The sequence below is a fragment of the Macrotis lagotis genome, chromosome 7 (genome assembly GCF_037893015.1).
Source record: "Macrotis lagotis isolate mMagLag1 chromosome 7, bilby.v1.9.chrom.fasta, whole genome shotgun sequence".
Taxonomy (NCBI): domain Eukaryota; kingdom Metazoa; phylum Chordata; class Mammalia; order Peramelemorphia; family Peramelidae; genus Macrotis; species Macrotis lagotis.
In genome coordinates, this window is record NC_133664.1 from 83,516,607 (window position 1) to 83,542,945 (window position 26,339).

At 37.4% G+C, this 26,339-nt stretch overlaps 1 protein-coding gene across 1 annotated transcript in view; it reads right to left on the minus strand.

The window, feature by feature from the left end:
- The window catches only part of ZMYND11 (zinc finger MYND-type containing 11), a 137,233-nt gene extending 115,478 nt beyond the window's left edge, over positions 1–21,755 (minus strand). Inside the window, exon 1 of the mRNA XM_074193235.1 lies at positions 21,652–21,755. The gene's annotated coding sequence lies outside the window, so the exon portion shown is untranslated. The remainder of the gene's footprint in view (positions 1–21,651) is intronic.
- Positions 21,756–26,339: the final 4,584 nt, after the last annotated feature.

Genomic DNA, 26,339 nt, shown 5'->3' on the forward strand with positions numbered 1-26,339 from the left:
AACAGAAGGGTATTCTATCAGGGACATCCCAAAACTAGAATGCATTATCTTAGGGGATAAAATTTCTGCCTTTAAGCAAGAATTTCATGATCAACTGACAGAAATTCTATAGATATGATTTATTTTTTGAGTGAATATTAGAAGAGAGGCCTTCTGAAGTCCCTTTTCTATCTGCAATTCTATGACTATAATGATATTGTGATAGTCAAAAGGAAATATAAAATGTATTTAATCTTTTCCACTTTATCTTTTAGGTTTTCATTCACAAGAAACTTGTACATGAATTATATTTATGTTTTTCTGCTATACAAAAAAAAATGTGAAAATATGACTCAGGTTTAAGAGTCAACAATGGGTGGTTGTAACTACTCAGAAGCTAATACAACAGGGATATTCTCTTTCAAAAAGAGCCAGAAGGGAAGGGTGGAGCCAAGATGGCAGAGTGAAGGCAGGAAATCCCCACAGCTCTCCCCCAGACCACTCCAAGTACCTCTAAATAACGACTCTAACCAAAATCTAGAGCAGCAGAACCCACTGAAACACTGAGTGAAGCATTTTTCCAGCCTGATTCCTGGGCTGATCTGTAGGAAAGATCTGTTACATCCAGGTTAGAAAGGTCAATTGGCTCCAGCCCCCCAGGAACAGCTGGTGGGGTCTCTGGGTCTGTAGAGGGGCAATTTCCAGGCCTCTCAGAGCAGGTCTCAGTGCAAACCCAGTCCAGGGAAGCATGAACAGGCCTAGGGAGCCAACAGAAAGGTGGTTTCAGAGCACTCAACCCACTGACATAAGGGGGTCAGGGGGAGACTGCAGAAGTCTCTGTGTTACCCCTGGGATAAGACTCTGGTTTTGCCCATTCTCAGATCTGGGTCACAGTATGGGCCCCAGGAAAAAGCTTTACTGTCATAGCAGAGCAGGGATCCTCCTCAAAGAATACCTGTGGTCATCCACAGACTGGAGAACAAGCAGGAGGGTAATCATAGTTGAGAGACTCTAAGACCTTGAAGGAATTGAGGTGTGTGGGGGGGAAGGGGTAGGCTCCCTGAAAACAGCTGGAAAAACTCTCAAAAGCTTGGGAAAGTTCATACTCCACCCTGAAACAAAGTTCCACCTTAACAAAGAGCTAAAAATCAGATCATAGATTAAGGAAATGAGCAAACAACAGAAGAAAAAAAATTTTATCATAGAAAATCACTATGGACCCATGGAGTATCAAAATATATACTCCGAAGATAATAAAGTCAAAGCTTTTGTAACCAGAGTCTCCAAGGAAAATATGAATTGGGCTCAGGCTATGGAAGAGATCAAAAAAGATCAAAAAAGAAACTATTACATGCAGTCAGAAAGAAACAATTCAAATATCATGGGGCTACAGACAGGATAACTCAAAATTTAGTAGCATCCACATTTAGAGCTCACAGGACTTGGAATATAATATTCTAAAAGACAAAACAGCTTGGATTATAATCAAGAATCAACTAGGGGTGGCTAGGTGGCATAGTGGATAAAGCACCGGCCCTGGAGTCAGGAGTACCTGGGTTCAAATTCGGTCTCAGACACTTAATAATTACCTAGCTGTGTGGCTTGCCCACTTAACCCCGTTTGCCTTCCAAAAACCTTAAAAAAAAAAAAAGAATCAACTACCCAGCAAAACTGAACATCCTCTTTCAGGGGGAAAGATGGATATTCAATGAAATCGGGGACTTTCAAACTTTCCTGTTGAAACAAGCAGAGTTGAACAGAAAGTTTGATCTTCAAGTACAGGACCCAGGTGAAGTATAGAGAGGATGGATGAGAAGGGCAAATGATGAGGGACTTAATGATGCTGAACTGCATGTATTCCTGTATGGAAAGATGACACTGATAACTTACATGAACCTTCTCATCTATTAGGGCAATTAGAAGGAACATATATAGACAAGGCATAGGAGGGAGTTGAATATGAAGATATAATATGTTATAAAGATGTAGTTAATGGGTAAGAAAGGAATGTACTAGGTAAAAAGGAAAGGAGAGGTAGAATGGGCTAAGATATTTCACATAAAAGAGGCAAGAAGAAGTTTTTGCAATGGAGTGGAAGGGGGAAGATGAGGGGAAATGAGTGAGCCTTCACTGTCATTGGAAGTGGCTCAGACAGGAAATAACACACACACTCAATTGGGTATAGAAATTTATTTTAGACAACAGGAAAATTGGAAAGGAAAGAGATGGGAAAAAGGGGACAGGGGAGAAAAGTGGGGAGTGTAAGTAATAGAAGAGAGGAAAGACCATGGGAAAGGATAGTCAGATACAATACACTTTTGAGGAGAAACAGGGATAAAGGAGAGAAAGAGAATAGAATAAATGGGGATGGGAAGGAATAAGATGGAGGGAGATACGGCTACCATTAGCTACCGTGGGGAAAAAATATTGAAGCAATTTCTCTAATGAATGTATGATAAAGAATGAATTATATTTACTTTTACAACATGACTACTGCAGCAATGTGAAAAAATAAATAAAATTAATGTGCATTAAAAGAGACAGAAGGCACAACACATGGTGAGCACTGAGTAGTACCACTAAAAGAAATAAAAAGACTTTTATCGCAACAGTTAGTGATGGTTCTCATGAAAAATCATAAAGGAATCAGCTGCCTGTATAGTGAGACCAAAACCTAAGTTAAAGGTTAAATTCGACACAAATTAGAAGGATAAAAGGGAGAAGACACTGTGTAAAACTACAACAATTTCAGGCTAATGGAATCCAATTATCTCATATTATCCAAAAATGGAAAAGGGAAAGAAAAGCATTTCCTTTATCATCATTTCCTGAAATCAAAGTAAAGCAGTTCCTATAAGGAAGACGAAATAATTCAGAAAGTAACTTGACCAGCAATCAAAAAAGAAATGGCAGCCCAGGGCAGAATTATTTTTGAATGCAAACAAATTATTAAAATCTATAGAGTAGAAAACAATGCAAATGAAAATAAGTTTAAAGTAGCCCTCAAAAAAATTTAAAATCTCAAGGAAAATAATGGGGGGAAGGGAGAAACAGAAATAAAGAGGGGAAATAACACTAGACATCAAATTATATTAAAAGCAATGAAGATCAACAAACTTTTGCACTAGTTAAACACAGAACAGTAGATTGGTGGAAGTGACTAGAAAAACAAGTATCAGAAACAAATTCAATAGCTTAGCATTCTATAAAAACCAGACAACTTTCTGTCTGATAAGAATTGTTGGGAAAACAAGAAAGCAATTTGGCAGAAATCAGATTTAGATGAACATTTATACGATATGTATATCACAAAAAACTCAAAATGAAATTTTTCCTTTGAGAAAGGACTGCATCTTAAAAAAAATTTGGAAAATTGGGACCAGATAATTTTCATACTACAGCTAGGGAAGAATTCTTAACCAAGTAAGGGAGAAGACCACAAAAAAATAAAAAAGATCATTCTGACTACATGAAATAAAAAAATTTTTATATGAACAAAATCAAATCAACAAGGATAATAAAAAAAAATCTTTGCATGCGGGGGAAGGGTGTGGAGATGACATGGAAAAGACTAAAAATCTTTGCATAGATTATTTCTGATATGGGTCTGATATCCAAAAGATGTTAGCAATTTAACATAAATATTTTAGGTTCAAAAGCCACTTCTTCAACATATGGAGATTTGAGAGGTATGAGAAAACAGTCCTCAAAAGGACTGAAAACTATTAACAATTATATGAAAGAGAGTTCTTCCAGAAAATAAGAGAAATGCATATCAAAACAATCCTGAGTTTCATTTCAGACATAGTAAATTAGTAAAAAATGACAAACGTGGAAATAGTTGATTGAGAAAGAGCTTTGGAAAAATAGGCACATTCATATACTACTGGTGGAGCTGTGGTCCAAAATTTCTGAAAAACAATTTAGAATTATACTAAAAATATAACTAAAATATCCTTAGGAGATGGGGGATATGCCAGACTACATTTGGGAAATGATTACAGGTTGTTTCTCAACACAAAAGCATCTTTTAAACACAAGTGTTTTTCCAGAGATAGTTTACAATTATGAATCTAGCAATCAATCTCTAAAGAATCAAAGTTGCAGGTAGCTTAAAAGGCAATGAAGATACCTGGTAGGTATTTTTAAGTAGGCTGTAAAAAGAGATAGTTTTCAAGAAATGCATAAGTGAAAAAGTTAGGCAGTCATTTAGCAAGAGTGATGGTAAATTGAGTATTACACTGTTACTTATAAAAAGACCCATAGAAATGCAGATCCTTTATAGAATATCTATGGGAGAACATCAATCAGAAAGGACACAGGACAAGAAATCATGATTGGGCAGCAAATTATGCCAACCTATCAATATATTGAAGTTAAAAATGCATTTTTATGTTTTCTTCAATCAGTACTGACCAACTTTTTAGTCCTGACAGGCTATAAATACATAATATTGACAGCTAATTTCTACATTATGGTTATTATTTCCAGAATCAGAAGCTTTCTACTCTGTCTACTGTGATCATTGATCACACAGTATATGGCAAAATTGGAAAGTATTTTGACTTCATTTGATATTAGTCACTCTTCACTTTTCCCTTTGCTTTCTGATATGATATATTTTGGCTCATAAATCCTCCTCCTAAGATTCTTACACTATCCTGTCATTTGTATTGCTGAATATTTTTTACATTTTACATTTAACACAGTCACACTATTACATTTTCTTCCTCATTCATTTCTAGTCAATAATCTCTCTGTCTTCCTCCTTTTATCTCTTCATCTCCTCCTCCCCTTTCCACCTCTATTTTCTTTCTCCCTCCCTTTCTATATAAAAGATAACTTTCTTCCTCCATCTTTCTCTTACTTCCCTCTCTCTCTTATCAACCCCAATCTCTTGGTTTGGAAAACTTTTGTCAGCAAAATCTAAATCACTAACTATCAAAGACCAGAAAGCAGCAAGATTTAATAATGATTAGAGAATAGTTGCTGGGTCAAGTGGAAATAGATTTAGTATTGCAAAAGAATAAGAGTCAATCTGGGGAGAAAGACATGAAATCAATATTACATAACAGAATAAGGAATTGATGACCTTGGGCAGCAGCAGTAGTAGCACTAGAAAGGCAACATGGTATAGAGGGAAAATGCACTAGACTTGAGGGTTAAAAGGAATCCAAATTCAAATTCCATTTTTTTCCCCTGACAACTGCTAACTGCATGACTATTTCCAAATCACTTAACTTATCTAAGTTTAAGAATCCTCATCTGCAAAACTGGGATAAAAATATCCAAGTTTTTCATATTAAAAAGTACATAAATTACTTTACAAATCTTAGAACATTACATAAACATCAGCTAATAAATAGGGCACACTAAAAGCTATCTGATTTTTAAAAAGCAGGACAACGCTGACACAATTTGGAAATAATAATTGTAAGCAGTCATTGATTCTACTAATTTTAGCAAGGAATAAAAATTTTGGGTATGATTATAGATTATTTTACTTTTATTTCAAGGTCATATTCTAGGTACTTTTACATGTATAAGAATTATATTACCTCTGTGCTTCAGAGAGGAGAACTACTTAGCAAATGCTTTACAGGTCTTATGAAAATCAAAAACTGCAAAAGAAGAATTGTTGAAAACTGAGTCATACAATGTTTTACATATATCTGAGGGTTACATAACTAGAACACTGGAGGCAAAGAACACATTAGAGAAAAAACTTAATTACATTACTGTGAACTTCTCTACATTTTCCAAGGAATAATACAGCTATTTCATGTTATGAAACATATTATAGATACATAATTCATATTTGTAGTACAACTGTAAATTACAAAGCATTCATTCAAAAACATTAAAAAATTACCTAAGAAGTAACTGGTTTTAATAACTTTAACTACTTTACTAACTTTAACTACATGGTAGTGAAGGACATCTTATAGTTGAATATTTATTAAAGAATATTCACATCCTTTCCCATTTATTGTGATTTACTTTTTATTCATTCAATAAAAATATTGAGAATTATTTGCTTAACAATGTGATAAATATCGAAGAAATAAAGTAGCAGAATTTGGTCCTTCGCATACACTCACCCCCCCCCCAAAGTTTATAAGCTAGTTAGAGAAGCTGAACAAAAGCACATAAAAAGCTAAATAACAAAAATATAAATAATTGTCCCAGCAATATCACTTTACTGAGCTTATAACTCCAGAGGTCAAAGAAAGAAAAAAAGCTTCCATATATGCAGAAATATTCTTATAGCAGATTGTTTTGTAGTGGTTAAGAAGTTGAAAATATGGGGGAAGAGCTGAACAAACTATAGTATTTGGTATAATGGAATTACATTGTGTGACAAGATATTATTAAAGGGATAATTCAAAAAAAACCTAGGAAGTTTATATGAATAGTCTGAAGTTAGTAAAGCCAGAAGAAAAAATTATATATTATATATAGAGATATAGATATATGACATTGCAAAGAGAAAATAACTCTGAAAGTCTTAAGAATTCTTTTTTCAAAATGTATTTATTTTTTCAATCATATGCAAAGATAGTTTTCAACATTAATCCTTTTATAAGTTTTTGAGTTCCACATTTTTCTACCACCTTCCCTTCCCTCCCCATGACATCTAACAATCTGATATAGGATATAATCATGTTTAACTTATTCCCATAGTAGTCATGTTGTGAAAGAAAAATTAGAAGCAAAGGAAAAAAATTCATGAGAAAGAAAAAAAATGTATAAGAGGAAGTACGAAGTATATTCATCATAACTGATCATCTCACAATGTTGCAGTTAATGTGTATGTTTTCTTGGTTCTGCTTTACTTCACTCATCACCAGTTCATGCAGTCTTAAGAATTCTAATATGGAAAGAAATGCAAATTAAAGCTTCTCTGAGTTATTACCTCACACCTCTCAGACTGGCCAATATGACCAGAAAGGACAATGATCAGTGTTGGAAGGGTTGTGGGAAATCTGGGACACTGGTAGAGCTTTGAACTCATCCAACCTTTCTGGAGAGCAATTTGGAATTATGCTCAAAGGGCAATAAAAAATGTGCATACTCTTTGATCCAGCAATACCCACTACTGGGTCTATACCCTGAAGAGATCATGAAAAAGGGTAAAAAACATCACTTGCACAAAATTATTCATAGAGCCCGGTTTGCGGTGGCAAAGAACTAGAAATTGAGTGAATGTCCATCATTTGGGGAATGACTGAACAAATTGTGGAATATGTACATTATGAAATACTACTGTTCTATTAGAAACCAGGAGGGATGGAAATTCAGAAGCCTGCAAGGATTTGCATGAACTGATGCTGAGTGAGATGAGCAGAACCAGAAGAGCATTGTACACGCTAACAGCAACATGGGGGGTGATGATCAACCTTGATGGACTTGCTCATTTCATCAATGCAACAATCAGGGCCAATTTTAGGTTATCTGCAATGGAGAATACCATCTGTATCCAAAGAAAGAATTATGTGACTTTGTTAACTCATATTTTTTTCCCCTTAAGGATATGATTTCTCTCTCAACACATTCAATTTTGATCACTGTATAGCACAGAAACAAGACCATCAGATTGTCTTCTGGGGTGGGGGGTGGGGGGAGGGAAGTGAGATTGGGGGAAAATTTGTAAAATTCAAAAAACAATAAAAAAAAAAAGAATTCTAATCAGGGTAATGACTAACCACTATTCCAGAGTACCAAAGATAGAGGATATTGTCTACATCCTGACAGAGAGCAAGGATTTGAGATCTAGAAGGAGACATTTTTGAACACAAGAACTTGTTTTCCCTGATTACAAATCAAAAGAGTTTTCTTTTTATTTTGAAAAGATGGGGCGGCAATGGGGGAGAGTGTGGGAAATTGCACCTATTAAAAAACAAAGGACGAATGCTTAAGACTTGGAGATCAGTTTTGCTGCAGTAAAAGTCTTATAAAGTTCAAGAACCTCTAATGCCTCCAAGACACAAAACATAAACCAAGTTATTCTCCTTGTTCTAGCAACCTCTCTCCCTTGCTAATCTTGATCCATTGATGAACCAGTTCTTTACACTCTCCTCTACTCTCCAGTCCCTTGTCCCCTTATCCTACTTTTAACCCTGTCAATTGCCAAACCCTACATTTTCATTCTCTACATATCTCCCAAAGTCTCCTTCTTCCCATTCTCATTCCTGTTCAGAAACTCATCACCTCTCAGTTCTTCACACTTCCACAAATATTACTGCCAGCAAAACCTTATGCTTTTCTCTTCTACATTGCTCCTCCAAGGCCCCATCTCTCCCTTTACATAGTCATAACCTCTCATCACCTCTTGACTCTTCCAAGAGGATTCATTACTTTATGTTGTCTCTCTTTATTCCATGCTATCCTCTTTTGAGGAGTTAAAGTGATTTTTCTAGAGCGCAGGTCTGGTCAAGCTTATAACATCATTCACATGCTAAAGAGACCCCTTATTTCCTGTAGGATCAAATATAAAGTCCTTTTTAGGTACTATTTCAATCTTATTGCCTTGTCCACTTTCCCAAGCATATCCTTTTACTTGCATGCAGTGCCCCACCTCCAAAGTCCAATGCCTTTGCATTGCCTCCCTAATAAATCTGGGAAATGCTCCTATTAGAGTCTGTCTGTTAGAATCCCTGGCTTTCTTTAAGATTCAGCTCAAGTACTGCTTTCTTCAGGAGGCCTTTTCTAGTCCACAACTCAAAAAGTTACTTTATCTCTTCTGTATTTAACTTTTATGTAATTTAATCTGCTCCTTTCCTCAAGTATCTGGAGGCAAAGGCAGTTTTGCTTTTTCTTATTATCTCCAATACCTAGGAAAGCACCTGGCAAAAAGAATGCCTTTAGATTGACTGATCATGAGAGGTAGCTGAGAGGAATAGTAGTACATAGAGTGCAGGGCCTGGAGTCAAGAAGATCTGAGTTCATCTGTGTTCAAGTCCAGTGTTAGACCAACTAGCTGTACAAACCAGAACAAGGTCCTTAACATCCATCTACCGCTGCTTCCCCCTCCATAAAATGGGGGCAATCATATTCTCTCTCTCCCAGGACTGTTGTGAAAATCAAGAGATAATAATTTTTAAGTGTTTGGTTTATTCTCCCTCCCATATATACATATACATATATATATATATATATATATATGTATATGTATCAGATACAAGGAAAAAAGAGGAAAGTGGATGAAGGAATGTGACAGGCATTTCTTTATCAAGCACTTTATCAAGAATTACATAAAGGTGGCTCATGCAGAATTAATTTACACATTATCAATGGCAGAGAATCCAAAGATCCCTATTGTTTTTATTCATTTAAGGCAATGGGGTTAAGTGATTTGCCCAAGGACACACAGCTAGGCAATTATCAAGAGTCTGAAGCCAAATTTGAACTTGGGTTCTCCTGACTCCAGGGCTGGTGCTCTATCCACTGTGTCTGTCACCTAGCTGCCCCCCTATTGTTAAGGATCTGACAATAAATACATAAGAGCTAGACCTCGGACTGGGGGGGTCTATAATTCACTAACATGAGAGTATCTCTCCTACTTTCAGAGTGTAGAGAAGTTCAGAGATTTGCCCAAGATAACTATGAATCAGAGGCAGCACTTGAATTCAGATCTTTTGGTCCTGAGGTCAGTGTTCTCTATCCACACTATACCAAGCTGCAGCTCAGTAAACACTGCCTTAAAATTAAAAGGAAAGTGATTAGCTATGATTTTGATAGAAATTATACATACATACACACATACACACAACACACACACATATAAACATATTTGATGTTATACAATCTCTAAGTAATATTAGAAATGTTTTAAATTATGCCTATCATTTTATCAAATTATATAAATTCATGTAAGTAAATTAAAAATATCAATTATTTAAAGAATATAATATAAAAATTATTTGGGGCTGGCATAAACGAGTGGTATTAAAAGAGAGTTAAAGAAAAGGGAATAATTGATATTCAAATGATTCATTTCTCCATTTTGTCTAAGTACCTATCATCTTAAACATAGCCCTTATGAGCTATGTGACTCAGTGTCTAAATACAGGAAGGTTGAAAGCTTTTAAAACGTCATTTAAGTTTATTATTTTAATTTTGTTTTTAGGTTTTTTCAAGGCAAACGGGGTTAAGTGGCTTGCCCAAGGCCACACAGCTAGATAATTATTAAGTGTCTGAGACCAGATTTGAACCCAGGTACTCCTGACTCCAGGGCCGGTGCGCTTTATCCACTATGCCACCTAGCCACCACTAAGTTTATTATTTTAAAACAATTAACTGAAGTCTTAGAGGTTCAAAATGGATATAGCATGGACCATATATTAATTACTGGAATTAAGAATTTGTTACATTTACATTTCTTCATGGAGATGGAAGGTCCATAGGTGTTAAATGTTGTACATGTTCTTGGACTTTTTCAATATACCTAATTATTAGTCAAGCTAATTCTGCGCCCCCTCCAAATAATAACTATTTCTTATATGGAATAGATCTCTAGGGATATGGAAACGGGGAAGAGGAAAGATACTTGAGATAACTACAATGTAAGAAACAGAAAATATCAATAAAGACTTTAAAAAAACAAACAAAAAGAATGTTTAAAAATATGATTTCACAACATCCTACCAACTCCAAAGAAGGGACCACATCACTAATAAATAATCTTCATTGCTCACTCCCTTAATTCTGATTTGACATTAGGAGTTTCTAACTTCTCAAAATAACATAAAACCCACCAATTCAGCAATAGAAAAGAATATAGGTGAAATACACAGGTACATATGTGAAATCTTTTTTTTTTTTTTAGGTTTTTGCAAGGCAAACAGGGTTAAGTGGCTTGCCCAAGGTAACACAGCTAGGTAATAATATTAAGTGTCTGAGACCAGATTTGAACCCAGGTACTCCTGACTCCAGGGCCGGTGCTTTATCCACTACCCCACCTAGGCACCCCCACATGTGAAATCTTAAAGTGAACAGAAAAGAGGGAAAATGAGTATTTGAAAATAGTACAAGTATGGTCATTTAAAAAAAAAATTGTAATGCTGGACCTTTGATTTCTAAAAGTTTAATGCAAAAAAGATGTGCTAACAGTACTTATGTTCAGTTATCTTGAATTCATATTAAGAAGAATAGTAACTGTCATTGCCTGGGACTAGCTATTTATTTAATAAGCAAGATAAAAGAAAACAAAGAAAACAGGATGATATATAAACATAAATTCAAATACTTTATTCTCATTAGTTTTTATCCATTCCCATTCTTCCCATACTTCACAAAGCACTTAAAATTGGTATTTACCATTCATTTTTTAAAGACAATTTTCTTGACATATCGAGCAAAGCTTTCAGGCCACCAAATTATCATCCAATAAGGAGGAGATGGAGGAGTCATACTTTGTTCTAGGCAGACAATGTTTGGAGTATCCAAATTCAGTTGCAAGAACATTTTAAGATGGACATAGTAAGCTGAATAGCATCTAGACAACCCAGGAGAGTGAAGGGGTTTGAAAACATGGCATATGAGAATGATCTGTTCTCAAAATTACTTTTTTTTTAATCACTCTTGGGAATTAGCAAGTTGTTTTCCTCCAGAAAAATATAAAGTACTTGAGGGCAGGAACTGTTTTAGTCTCCTTATACAATGCATAGTATAAATACTTACTTAATAAATGCTTTAGAAATGAAGAAATGAAGCAAAGATTAGAACTAAGAAGGTAAGATGGATCTGATAGCAAATTTAAAATAATTTATATGACTGTATAAGTGGAATTAAATTTGTTCTATTTAGTCTTATACAGCAGAACCCAGGGTAATCTGTGAGAAACACAAAACAAATTCCTATAAACAAAAATTGTCTAACTTTTATGGCTATGACAAAGTTTAATGAGCTTCCTCAGAAAGTAGCAGGCATCTCCCTTATTGAACTTGTTCAAGTACAGGCTGCCATTTAATTAATGGTATGTATAGAGAGGGTTCTTTTTCAGTTCAAAGTCCTTTTCAACTTTGTGAAATGCCATTGTGTTCATGATCTCTTTAAAAAGAAAAGAAAAAAAGGCCTTTTACTGCCATGATTGGACACTGGCAGAAATTTAATTTTTTATCTTAGGATTTTTAAACAATTGCTCACATTTACTAAAGTGTTTTAGCTATCTGATTTATAATTTTTTAAATCAATGTGACTGGTAGTTTGATTTTAGCAGCACCAGTCAGTGAACCACATATAATTTAGTTTTGACCCTATGGCTCTTAAAATTTGTCAGAAAAATACTTAGTAAACAGATTCTATAGTTTTAATAACTGCGAGTGATAAAAGAGTGTTCAAAAGAAGATAATGTCAAAAATAAACAGCTTATCTATTGAGAAATTTAACAATCTGACTATAGTGGTACTCGGTATAAATAATTACACAGCATGTCACTTAAATCTGCTGTCTAGATGAAACAATCACAAGGAAGTTACAAGTCTAAAGCTATTCACAGAATCAGAGACAGTCAAGAAAGTCACAGAATTCCAAAATATTGCACATTTTAGAAAAAAATCCAAATACCTCTTTAATTATCCTTTAAGCACATTTTCACTAATTCACGAGTAATATGATAATATCCTTTTAATATTTTTGCTAGTTATGCACATACCAGTAAAACATACAATAATTTTTTTTAAGTTTATTTATTTTGAGTTTTACAATTTCCCCCCCATTCTTGCTCCCCCCCCACAGAAGGCACTCTGTTAGTGTTTATACTGATTTCAGTTGAATGTGATGACAGAGAAATCATATCCTTAAGGGAGAAAAATAAAGTATGAGATGGTAAAATTACCTAATAATATGATGCTCCCCCCCCCCCAATTTGACAGTAGTCCACAATTCTTACAATAATTTCTTCTTAACTCAGGTTGATGATCTTAAAACTATAAAATAACAATTTGTTAAGAGTTCTGGATGTTAGACTATAGGGCAAGAAACTTACAAAAAAGGGGAAAAAAGTAATATGTAATTATTGCTCACTTTAATCCTGATAAGGATTGTCACACACCAACAATTACCTTTTCATTGTAGCACAGGATTTAGTAATACTTTTAATTTCATCAAAAGTTTGTAGACTTGTATTATAGTCTAGTTCTATAATCTGTGTTCTTTATGGAAGATCCTTTCTTTTACTGGTCCAATTCATTCTTATGTTCTTTCCTATTTGAGAAGAAGTTTTCCCTATAGCATTGAAAACTGCAGGAAATGGATCTAACCATAATTTTATATACTAAAGGCAATGTCAAATAATTAACCCAAAATCAACACTTGGCATTACCAAAATTAGATGCATTTTAAAATCTAAATTTTTAAAAAAGAAAATATTTTCTCCTAATGGGTCAGATTTCATATCCAATGTCCCTGATGTTATTTCCAATATAAATCTTTGAGCAGTCTCTGAAATATTATACCTACACTAAATTAAACTCATTGTTTGTATTTCAAGAACTGGACTGAACTAATTAAATTCTGTTGATTCAACAAAAATTAATTTTCAAACTATATTCTCAAGTTCAAGTCTTAAAAAGAATATTAAAGATTATCATTTCTTCCTAAAAGATAAAAACATACCTACATATTAACAGGTCAATTAGGACATCTATATTCAAATACATTTGGTGAATGAAAATACTGACAACAAATATTTAAGCAAAGGAATTAAGAACTTTTAAAAGCAAATTATAAATCCTTGTGCTTTCTGCCCCATATGCTCCATATTATTATCAGTAGAGCACTTAGGAGAATGTTCATTCTAAAACTTAAGGTCAGTTGTCTAAGAGGCCAGTCCCAAGTCACTTTCTTATCATTTAAACTATAAAATCTCAGATTTAATGAAAAGGAAGACTTACTGTCCAAATATTTCAAAGAACTAATAGTAGTTCTAACTACTATTAGTAGGGATTGTTTCTTCTTTGAATTAATTTGTATCCTAAGGCCTGATAGTGTTTGGGCCAGAGAAGATGACTAATAAAATGCTTATTGACAGATTGCTGATTTAATTCATTAACATTAGTCAGAAATGCATAACTACCACAGGGGGTAGAACCAAACTGTCAGATTTTTAACTTTGCAATTTAAGAATAAAATCGGTATTATTTTGGTAATCAATAAAACCTCAAGACAAGTCGGAAATTTCTCTACTTCTACAAGCTTCAGTTTTTCATTTATTAAAACTGAAAAGGGATCCAAGTCAAAATACACAGAATGGATAATAAAGCATAAAAGTGCAAAAAAGAATATGCTGTCAGGAGAGGTGAAGTAAAATATCTTTATCAAAACATACTGAGACATGTCAGCCAGAAATCAGGAGGGGGGGGAAAAGGTAAATTAATCATTTTTATTATTTAAAAGTTAAAAAACAAACTTAACTATAACACATTATTAGAAGCAGCAGATAATGAAGTTCTAGTTAAATTAAATTCATCTCTTCCAACTTAAGGAAGCTTTTTATTTGAGAGAAAAGAGCCCCCCTATATCAAACCTCTATTAGAAACAGAGGACCCAGATATTCCCCCAAATATTTTGATAACCAGCATTAAGACAAATTTGTGGGTAATAAACACTAGGCAACTCAAGAAGCTACATGAAGGAAAGATTTTCCAAGAAATTCATAAGAAGCACTGTGAATTGTAAACATAATAATTTAAGGACAGTTTAAAGAGTAACACGTATTTCTTGCTTTTTCTCAATTAAAAAAAATTTAAGTTGTTTAACATCCATATATAACTTGCTCACAGATACTGAAGATTCTAATAACATGAAACGAATATGGCTAGATGAGTTCATTTTATTTTAATTGAATATAGCTTCAACACTTACAGCAGCCATTTCAATCCAAACTGCAAAGATCCAGCAGAGAGAGACCTTTTGAAGTGACTATTATTATTGCTCAAGGCAATGACTCCTCTTTATTTCTTGTCTACCTCCCAAATCTAATATATCAAGAATATTTGCATTGAAGTAAACTCCAAAAGATTTCCTCTTAAACATAAGTATTAAAAAAGATTATAGGGTTTTTTGGTTTGTTTTTTTTTAACTTCCCTGAACCATGTTATCTTCAAAATGTCTGCTGGCACAGGCAGTATAGTTTATGATGAAACAGTCAGCCTCCAGAAAGCTGCTATGGGCAGTAAGTAGGCTTTTGAAGTGACCTAAAGTACATTCATATTCATTTAAAATAACACAAACCCAGAAGCAAATTATACAAAGTTATTCTGTTCAATTATCTTGCAATTAATTATTTGCAATTTTTTCCAAGATGAATAAATTAAAATGACTGGTTTAAAATGCTGAAGTAAGGTTATGTGAAATGCATCCACTGTAATTCCATTTTTAAAAATTTCTAAAGATGTTCAAGTTTAATTAATCAATAATTCTAGTAACCACAATATTTTTAATTAAGCAAAAAAAAAAAATTACCTCCCTTAAACTTAAGATTTAATCTTGCTTAAAAAAATCAATGAAAAAACAAGTTTTTGAATCAGTCTGTCACTTAAATGTCTGGATTAACTGTATGTTTAAAACACAGTTCTAGAAATAAATATTATTTAGTTTTTATATGGCTTTAGTTTAATGCAACTATGAATAGAGTAATTTCCCACTTTAAGGAAAGCTTTCTATAGTGTTTGTACTAGTTCTTTTTTTAAAAAATACATTTAAGTTAGAAAACATAATTGAAACAATCAAGCTAAGGTTTAGAAGCAATTATTTTTCTGTTGTGTGACTTACAAAAATAACCTTTGCTTCAAGAAAATTAATGCAAAAATGATAGGTCAGAACATTTTAAAAATAAAGTTAAAGCTTACATAGTAATATTAACTCAATTAAAACTCACTTTAAGATAAACATTTTCCACTAATTCAAACTAAGATTTTTTCTTTGCTTTAAAAATCTTTACTATATCATAAAAATATGAATTCATAAAAGATTAATGATTTGCAATATGAAAACCACTCACCATCACTCACCCACTCACCCCCAAACCAGAAAAAGTTTTCTTTGCAGGGGGTATACTTCCCTAAAGCATTTAAAATGTAGTCCACATATAATTTCTTAGGGAAAAAAATCCATTCCATATATTTCTTCTTACTTGTGTGAATCTAGGCAAATCCTTCAAATTCTCTAGGGTTTAGTTTCCTCCTCTATAAAATGAGAGGGCTGTGCTGGATAATCTCCAATGTCCCTTCCAACTCTAAATTCTTCAATCCCATATGATATTCACTAATATTTAATTCCAAGGGTTCTTAATCTAGAGTCTGAAATGGTTTTGTTTTTTTTTAATATTCTGATAAGGGATGGCTAGGTGGCACAACGAATAGAGCACCAGCCCGGAAGTCAGGAGTACCCGAGTTCAAATCCCATCTCAGACACTTAATAATTACCTAGCTGTGTGGCCTTGGGCAAGCCACTTAACCCCATTGCCTTGCAAAAACCTAAAAAAAAAAATTCTGATAACTGTTATTTCCATGTTAAGTGGTTTCTTTTGTAATCCTATGTATTTTTAAAAGTTTCCTCAGAAAGGGTCACCAGACTGCCAAAGTGGGCCATGACACAAACAAGGTTAAGAGTCCCTGATTGAGTCTATTAAACTTCACTGTTTGGGGTGGGGGAGGAAACAATAGAAGCATCAATGGAAAATTCACACTTAGTACTATCAAGTCAAAGTTTGTCATTTTTCCAATAAGGAAATCAAAGGCTCACAGAAATGAAGTAATATCAGAGCTATGTCTTTGTACTATCTTCAAATTCAGAGTGCTCTTCTCACACCAATTTGGCATATGACATTGTAATTTAAAAACACTTTACAATGCAATCTGAAAAATTTAGATGTTGCCTCCATTATTTCTATTCTTTAAATTTAGGCAAAAACCTCTGCTGCCAATTACACATAAAGTACTCCATAAGTATTGACAATTTCTAGGTCATACAAAATATTACTTTTCATTTACTTTTAAAATAACATAAAAATAAATATTTTGTACTTTATTAAAACATTTACTAAAAGCTGAAATCTATTTTAGTAATGCACTTGAGTTTCTCCCCCCATCCATCTCCATTGCTTTTTAAAGAAATCACTTTAATTTGTCAAAATATTTTTCAGGAAATGAAATTCACCTTTAATGCCAGGATATTTAGCATTTTAAGATGTCTTTTAATACGCTACTGAAATTGAGTCATTTATCTGAATGAACAGGGAAAATATGCTATTCTGCCAAATTTTGCAAAATACAAAAACTGACCCAAAAGTTCTAACAAATTTTTCTAATTTTATAAGATAACTTTGTTCTCTCATTAAATAGCAACCATAGTTTATAAGTAACATAGCTAAACTTTAACCATTATGTTTATCCTAATCTGTATACCACCATGGCTACTTCTTTTCTCCCATACCCTGCTTGCATTTTAATCAATTTACTATTCATTTTAGTATCAGTCTTTTGATCAATGGTATCCATCCTCAGGAAAAAAAAAAATGCAATCACCTAAACCACACCATATTCTTTTTTGCCAATGTGAAAAAAAAAACCCCTCAGAATCAGTACTAATTATGATGTAATCTTTAAGATATGACATCTACAATATTACTAAATGATTAGTTTGTGACTGAAACAAAACCAGAAATGTCATACTATAAAAATGAATAATATAAAAGACTACTGGAACCCTATTGGATAACCTCCTGGTGGACCACCCAGGTTCCAGACAACATTTTAAGAAACAATATGACAGATTTTTTTCCCTTTCACAATAACCAAAAAACTCCCTTACTCCAAGTATTATAGGGTATGCATATTTTAATTGAAGTTTTTACATATTTATTTTGGAATTTCACACTGTTGATTTGTGAAGTAATAGCAAGAGTTCCTACAATCGGATCTGTTGAATGCTTCAAAAAGGATGGACAGGCAAAAAATGAACAGCTCAGTCAATTATGTTACTTATTAAAACTGCATCTAAAGGTTTTGCAATGAAAATAGTCAACATTATTGAATGAATGAAGAATATGACTTGTGTATTAAGGGAAAATCAACCTTTAAGTAGCATAGCACAACCTTCAGAAAGGATTGCTACTGAGAAGTAATTATTAAAAGATCTTTAATCATCCTTTACAAGATAATCAATCTTGCAGATTACAGAAAAACAAAAACCAAAATCTTACTCACATCCCTAGATAACTGCCTAGATAACAGATCACTCTGATCTGTTCACCAATAGCTAAAAGTGATCTGTGGCCTGTAGTTAAGAATGCAATAGAGTTACTTTATAAAAGTTTTTTTTCCCAATTAAGAAGATAGTTATGGGGGATCAAATTTAACTTCTATTGATATAGTATTTAAGGTATTTGAAGAGTGCTATGTAGACTTTAAGGTGATACTGTGGATTGAATACTGAACTTGGAATGAGAAAGATCTGAGTTCAAATCTAGACTCTGACTCAGTTTCCTCATCTGTAAGATGGAGATAATGTCTTCAAGGGTTATTGTGAATATAAAATTTAAAACCATTTACATAGCACTCTGCAAATCCTAAAGCTTTACATGACAATTGTTTAATCCTATCACTTCTGTGAATCAGGCAGTATATTCATAGCCCTATTTTACAGACAAGGAAACTAAGGCTTACAGGTTATAAAAAGATTTGTCAGGTGCAGCTAGGTGGTGCAATGGATACAGCACTGGCCTTGGAGTCAGGAGTACCTGATTTCAAATCCGACCTCAGACACTTAATAATTACCTCGCTGTGTGGGCAAGCCTTGGGCAAGTCACTTAACCCCATTTGCCTTGCAAAAACCTAAAAAAAAAAAAAAGATTTATCTAAGGTCTCCCCACCTATTAAAGAATAAAAAGCATCAGAACTCAGGTCTTCTGACTCCAAGGTCAGTATACTAATTTTGTGTTCCATGATGTTTTTTCCCCTTCATTCTCAAAGTTGACCACAACAGCAGGGAGGTGATGCCATGACAAGCTCACGAACTGGATTTGATGGGGGGGGGGGGGGGGGGGGGTCTGTGCTAAGTCACCAGCCTCACTTTCTTCTCCAGAGCCATCTGGATTCAGTGGCCAGATATGAAATCAGGAAGACTGGAGATGGTCCTGGATGCCAGGCAGTCAGGGTTAAGGGACCTGCCCAGCGTCACATACCTAGAAAGTGTCAAGTGTCTGAGGCTGGATTCAAACTCCTGTTCTGACTCCTAGGCTAGTGCTCTATCCACTTTGCCACCTCACTACTGGCCCCCGAGTTCAATACTGATTTCATTAACAATGGAATACATTATTGGCTCCCTAAGGTTTTTAAAAAAAAAACATTCAGTTACTTTGTTATTAAAGAAGTGGTTGTCAGTTCAATAAAGTGACTATGAAACATGTGTAATACAATAATTAAATTACCTTTTACTCTTTTTCATTCCTATACTTAGTACCTTACTTATCAAAGGGCAAATATTTAGTCCAAATTAAAAAAAAAAACATCCTAAACTGAACATAAATAAACTGGTGGCTAGAGATTAATCTGTGGCTTTTTGCTGTAGTCCCACTATACTCCCTCAACTGACAAAGATAACCTTAGCCTCCCATTTGTTCTTTCAGTACATTCTGTTCATTCGGGATCCAGTAGGCATTGCAACTGTTATCTGGGAAAATAAGATGTAATCTTGCTTTACTGCCAGAGTCACTACTGCCAGGGGCAAACTGTATTTGAAGGAGTACCCACACAGAGGAAATCATGGATCTATCAAAGTAACTTGGGGGGGGGGGGGAAGATACTGGTGAATGTTGCGTGCATGAATACCTTCTTTTTCATGCTAGCATAACATAAACTTGGTTAGAAAAAAAAATTTCAAGACAAAGGATGGGAGAATATCCATTTTCTTCCAAGACAAGTTTTAGTGAACAACCACAAAAAAAAGTCCAAACAAAAGAGAAAAGAGTTCAGAATCTCTTTTTAAAAGACTGAACTGAGGTTCAAACTGCATACCAAGAAAGAAAATCTAGTAAAAATGAATATGTATTAACCTATTTTTGAAACTATGACTTTGGTGAAAAACTGTATTTTCTCATAAAATGCCTGGGTGATAAAGAAAAAAAAAAGTTTTATCCAAGGAATAGAACCATCAACATAGCAAAACAATCACTAAGATTTAAAACAGTGTAAGATAAACTTAATTATTTCTGGCAAAGTTTTGCTCTCCAGTTTGCCTTTTTAGTCTATTTCATATCACTGCTAAATTGCCAAGTTTTTTCATGCGGAAGTGAGTTATAGGGCTAGGATAACCGGATGGCACAGGAAGTTAAGGCTGTAGTAAAAAGTCCCGTTCAAGGGCTTTGGAATAAAATTTCATTCAATTTTTCTGTATCCAACCAGGGCCGGATACACCAAAGTCAGCAAGTGGAGTCTAGCTAGCGGGCATTAACAACAGAGGCCCCGGGAGGAATAGGTAGGATTAGGCTGCCTTGTTACCTTGGGAGAAAGACCCAAATAAAGGTGCACAGATTCTAGTCGGAGTGTGAGAAGTGACTCGTTCAAGGTCACCACTCTGAGGGCTAAGAGAACGCATTACCCACCGGCCAAGTCATTTACCATCCTTTTAAAGGTCCGGGGCTAGGCTGGCACAGCAGAGACAGCACCGGCCCTGGAGTCAGGAGGACCTGAGTTCAAATCCGGTGTCAGACACTTACTAATGACAAAGGCCTTGCAAAAACTAAAAAAAAAAAAAAGTATAAAGTGTCTGTGCTTGAGCAAAGTACCAAAACCACAGCCCGAGTGTTTTAATAAAAGGAAAATCACCGACAGTTGTTCATCGTGATAGTTTTAATATGTTACAAGTATAAGCAATGTAAATGTACGTTAGAAGTGTAAGGAATCTATAGGTGTTTAGATATTAAAACTACCACGGTGAACAACTGTTGATGTTTCTTTTATTTACACACAGGAGGCAATCACGATAGGAGTCCTGTGACAGGCACGGGGGCGAGGGCTCGGGGCTCCGGAGTCCGCACCGGACCCGCCGGGCCGGGCCGGGCCGGGCTGCCGCCCCTGCACGAGCCGCGGCCGGGCCCACCTGCTGCCCCCGGGGCGCCCGGGGCGGCGGGACCTGTTGAGGCGGAGGGGGCGGGAAGGCCGGCTCGCGGCCGCGCGTGCCCGGGCCGGGGAGGCGCTCCCCCGCGCTCGGCCTCCACGCGACGCCCCGGCTTCCGCGCCGCCGACCAGGCCTCGGCGCGGGCCCTCCCGGGGAAGCGGGCGGCCGGGCCGGGCCGGGCCGGGGTCGCCCCTCGCGCCCCCCCCCCCCGGGCCGCCGCCGCCACCACGCGGGGCTCCCCCCCCGCCGCGCCCCCCCCCCCGCGCCCCCACGGACACGCGCGGGGCGGCCGCGCGCTCCCGCCCCCCCCCCCCGGCCCCCGGGGGGGCCGCTCGGCGGGAAGGCCGGCCCGCCCCGGGCAGCGCCGCGGCCGCCGCCCTCCGCCCCCGGCCCCGGAGCGTGGGAGGCGCCATGTTGATCCTCCTCCATCGCGGCGCGGGCGCCGAGGCGGCGGGCGGGAGAGGCGCCGCCACAATGGAGGCGAGGGGGAAGGGGCCGCCCCGGCCGGGCCCGCCGCCCGCCGCCCCCCACCCCGGCGTCGCCGCTCCTCACCTGGTGCTGCTGCGGCGGCGGCGCGGGCGGCGCGGGCGGGCGGGGGCCGCCGCCGGCCTGGCTGCCGGGGAAACTTTTGGATCCCTTCCCCCGCCGCGGCTGCGCCCCTTCACATGGTGCCGCGCGCGCGCGCGTGCCCGTGCCGCGGCCGCGCGCCCTCCCCGCCCTCCCGCTCGTATTGTGTGCGCTCCCGCGCGCCCGCGGGCTGCTCGGCTCCGGCCCGGCCGCCGCCTGCCCAAGCGCCTATTTATGCCGAGGCGCCCCGGCCCGCCCCCGCCCCGCCCTTCCGGGGGCCGCCCCGACACGTGTGCCGGGCGCCCCGCGCCCCCCACCTGCCGGCCGAGCCCGGCCCTCACCTGTGGCTGCAGGCGGCGCCCGGCGTGTGCCCGGGCCTCGCGGAGGAAGCCCCCGGGCCGGCGGGCACGGCCCGGGCGGCCACCTGTGCCCACCCTCCCGAGCCGGCCCGGCGCCCCCGCCCGCCGCCGGCTTACCTCGCGGGGAGCCCCGGCCCCGTCCCAAGCAGCGCGGGCGGCGCGGGGAGCCCGGCCCCGGCCGGGCCGCTCGGCCCCCTCTGCCCCCCAGACATCGTCATCATCACCATTGGAAGAACACCCTTAGAGACGGTGCCGGGAGGACCAGAAGAAACGAAGACAAAGGCAAATGAAGCCGACAAACCATCTCCTAGGCCACTCCAGGTCGCAGCCTATAAAATAGTGATCATCCTTGGCCCTTTGTATTCCAGAAATTGTTACACTTCGTGCTAATATATACACAGACGCACACACGCATCCATGAGCTATATTGTTTGTATGTATGTGAAAAGGTTAGCTCTTAAAACCATTGCCGTATAAATCCAACTTTTAATCCACTTATATATTTTTGCAAGACGCTTCCATTTTTATCTGTTGCCTTTCTCATCAAAGACCCTCTCCTTTATCTGCGTGTTCACCATACGTCGCCCCTCTCTGACTTTTCTCCTGAAGCTAACCTGGCAACTTTCCCTGCAGAGCATGATCTATTGGACCCACTTCACTCACCCGCTGCTAATCTCTCTTCAATCTTTGAAATGAGGTAGGGAGAAAGAAAGCAGCACCCAACCCTGGCTAACCCCATCCATCCTCTTTGGAAAGAACACGAGTGAAGGGCAGAAGGGGAAAAATAATGGTTTGAAAGGCACAAAGGGCACTTAGGAGTCAATGAATCAGAGAATATTCAATCTGGGAGGGACCCTAAATGCCATCTGGTTGAATTTCCTCATTTTACACATGAGGAAAATACCCAAAGTGAATTGACTTTACAGTTTAGTACAGAAACAGTTAACAGAAAATCAAACTATCTCAAAAACTAGGTAATTATCTCTTCTCACTAACACCCCCCCCCCCAAAAAAAAGGTTGGTTCTAGGCAATTGGGAATGGGAGAGAGGGAGGGAGAGAGCGCTTTGGAAGCAGGAAGAGCCGAATCCATGTCCTGCCCCTGACTAGTACAGAGACCGAACCCAGGTTAGTCACTTTAGTCTCTCGGTGCTCTAGGCAAATCTTTGACTCCACACAAATTACACAGCCTTGGTTAAGAAGGTTTATTTTGGAAGGCCCTCTATCACTAGAATCACAAATCCAATCCCTATAGTTATCCCAATCCCTCTGACCATCCACACCTTGAATAAACAGTTTCCCCTTTTAATTCAAAGTCTAGCCTCAGGCTTTCCAGAATCCACTTTAAGAACTTGTAGCCCACAGACTAGTCCCCTTTTATGATGAAAATCTTGATTCATATGCATATTTACATATCTATGCGCATATACAAAATATGACATTCTTCATTTTATAGAAGAAATATAAGGTTTAATAAATAAATACATATCCTTATAAATTTGATTACCTCCTCCCTGCTTTATGTTTGCTTCTGGTAAAAGTTGTGTCTTTGTAAGCTTGTTTTAGGTTTACAGGGGTTCCTCTGAAGGGTTAGAAGAGACAAATCTCTTCTTCCCATCCCTCAACATGTAGCAGCAAATAGAAAGTAGTTGATGAATATTTCTGCCATAGCCACTAAAATAAATTTGAATTATAAAGAATTTTAAGATGGTTTGGTTGTTTCAGTCATGTTTGAGTCTTTCTGAACCCATTTGGTGTTTTCTTGACAAAGATACTGTAGTAGTTTGCCATTTCCTTCAGTTCATTTCACAAATGAAGAAACTGAGGCATAGAGTTAAATGACTTGCCCAAGGGTCACACAACTAGTGTCTGAGGCTAAAAATGAACTCAGAAATATATCTTCCTAATTCCATGTCTTAGAATCCACCTAGCTAAGGTTAGCAAAGCAATTTAAAGACATTAAACAATTTGATTATAATATTAGTAATACATTCCCACTAGGGGAAAAATGCTTAAGTTGACAAGGTTGGGGGAGGAAAGCAATATGATTGCCCAGATCCATGTACTAGGTTTTTTTCTAATGCTTAAGTACTTCTAATGCTGAATAGACTAATTCTTCAATATTCCACATTGCCCATATGATGTATTTTCATCTAGAAATCTTATAATCTTAAAATTGGAGTCCTGGGTAGTAAGACACAGAATGGTTTCCTGTTCCAGCTTTGGTAGATGTGGAGTTAACTCTTGGATGACACCACTGGCAAGAGTTAAAAAAGGGAGCCATCTCCATTCAAAAAACATTTTAGATAAGTACCTTCAATTCCCAAAGTACTGTGGCCGGGCCTGATGGAACTGCAGAGATAGAAGAGGGTACCCTGCTCTCAAGCAGTCTAGAAAAGGATTTGACATGCACACAAATAACCATTATTCAAACTAGAATAGATAAGGAAAGTACAAAGTGCTGTGAGAGGTAACATCATACTCTACCTAGTCTCCCCTTTTCTTCTCTAAAAGTAATACAGAGTTTTATAGGACTTTTCAAAATGCTTTTCTCACTCCAGCCCTGTTACTTAGGTGGTGTGTGTTTATCTCCATTTTACACATGAGAAAACAAGACCAGAAACTTGAAGTCTTGTGTATTGCCACACAAGCAAAAGTCCAAACTCTGACCCAGGTGTCCTGATTGCCAAATACAATACATATACCCACAATACACACACACACACACACACACACACACACACACACACACACACACTTCAAATCCTTGGCTAAATTGTATTCTACCATGATAGAACTTGGGAGGGGTGGGGGGAGACAGATTGCTATACAGTCAACATAAATCACGGCTGCAGGCTCACATTAAATTTAAGATTTAAATGAGGCCTTGCAGGCCTCTTACACTCTACCCTTCTAATCCTGGATTCTATCCTTTCAATCTAACATTGCTTTCCTCTCAACCCTAGATTAAACTATTATCTTTAGTCTACCGGTGGCTCAAGCAACTGAGATCTTGCCTATTTGGGTTCTAGAATCCCCACCTCCCTGCTTTATGTTCGTTTCTGGTGTCTTTTTAGCTTGTCTTAGGTTTACGGGGTTCATTTGAAGGATTAGAGGAGACAAATCTCTTCTGCCCATTCCTCCACATGTAGCATCAAATAGAAAAACAGAATGTTTCTGCCATGGCCACTAAAAGGTGAAAACAAAACCCAGTGTACTAGGTGTAGAGATATCTCTATATAAATATACATATGTATATATGTGAAAGTATGTATTCACGTACATATGTATATCAGTGGAATTTCTTGATGAATACACTTCATTCAGCTAGATGTCTATGGATAGTTAATAAACAGAATGTGAATGTTTCCCCAAAACTCCTGGATTCCTCCAAGACAAGGGACATAGTCCACGTGCTGATGTAAGCACTAGCCTCTTTGGGAGCAATGCAATTTAAGAATAGATTATTCTTACTTAGACAGAGTGAAATCTTTTCCTCTGACAAAAATTATCAGCTAAACCTACTTTTATATTATGTCCTTGACTATTTGGAAGCCCTGATTCACCAGGATATGGTACCAGAGCCTATAGAAATTTGGTCTTTCAGACAATTCATCCTTGATATATTCAACACCCTCAAAAAGTTCACGCACAGGAAGCTAGCTGTTCTGTGAAAAAGTGGCCTACAATGGACAGCTTCTTATAATAAGCCAGAGGAAAATATAGTTTCTATATAAAAGATAACTTTGATCACAGTCTAGGTGATAAATACTAGTTCAAATACTGATAATTAACCTGAAAGTATCCTTAAAGAAACTATAGTTTCAGGGGACTGCTAGGTCGCTCAGTGGATAGAGCACCAGCCCTGGAGTCAGGAGTACCTGAGTTCAAGTTCCGCCTCAGACACTTAATAATTACCTAGCTGTGTGGCCTTGGGCAAGCCACTTAACCCCATTTGCCTTGCAAAAACCTAAAAAAAAGAAAAAACAAGAAACTAGTTTCTTAGATTTTGAATGAAATCCCAGTAAGACTTGTTGCAAAAATGTTACAAAAGCGATTGAATTAGGGGTTAAAGTAGTGGGTTACTCAGACAGAATGCTATGCATAATGTCAGACATATTGTCTATATTGGATGTTTTTGCTTATTTGTTTTTCTTTGTAACAAGCAGATTTAGGGGGTGAGGGTGGGGAGGTAGTATGAGTATGTAGTAAAGACCAAAGGCGTCATTGAAACATTTATTTCATTACAAAAGAAAAACAATTGTGCTTTAGGTATACAGATGATGAGATTCTAAGCAGCCAGACCTCAAAGAATA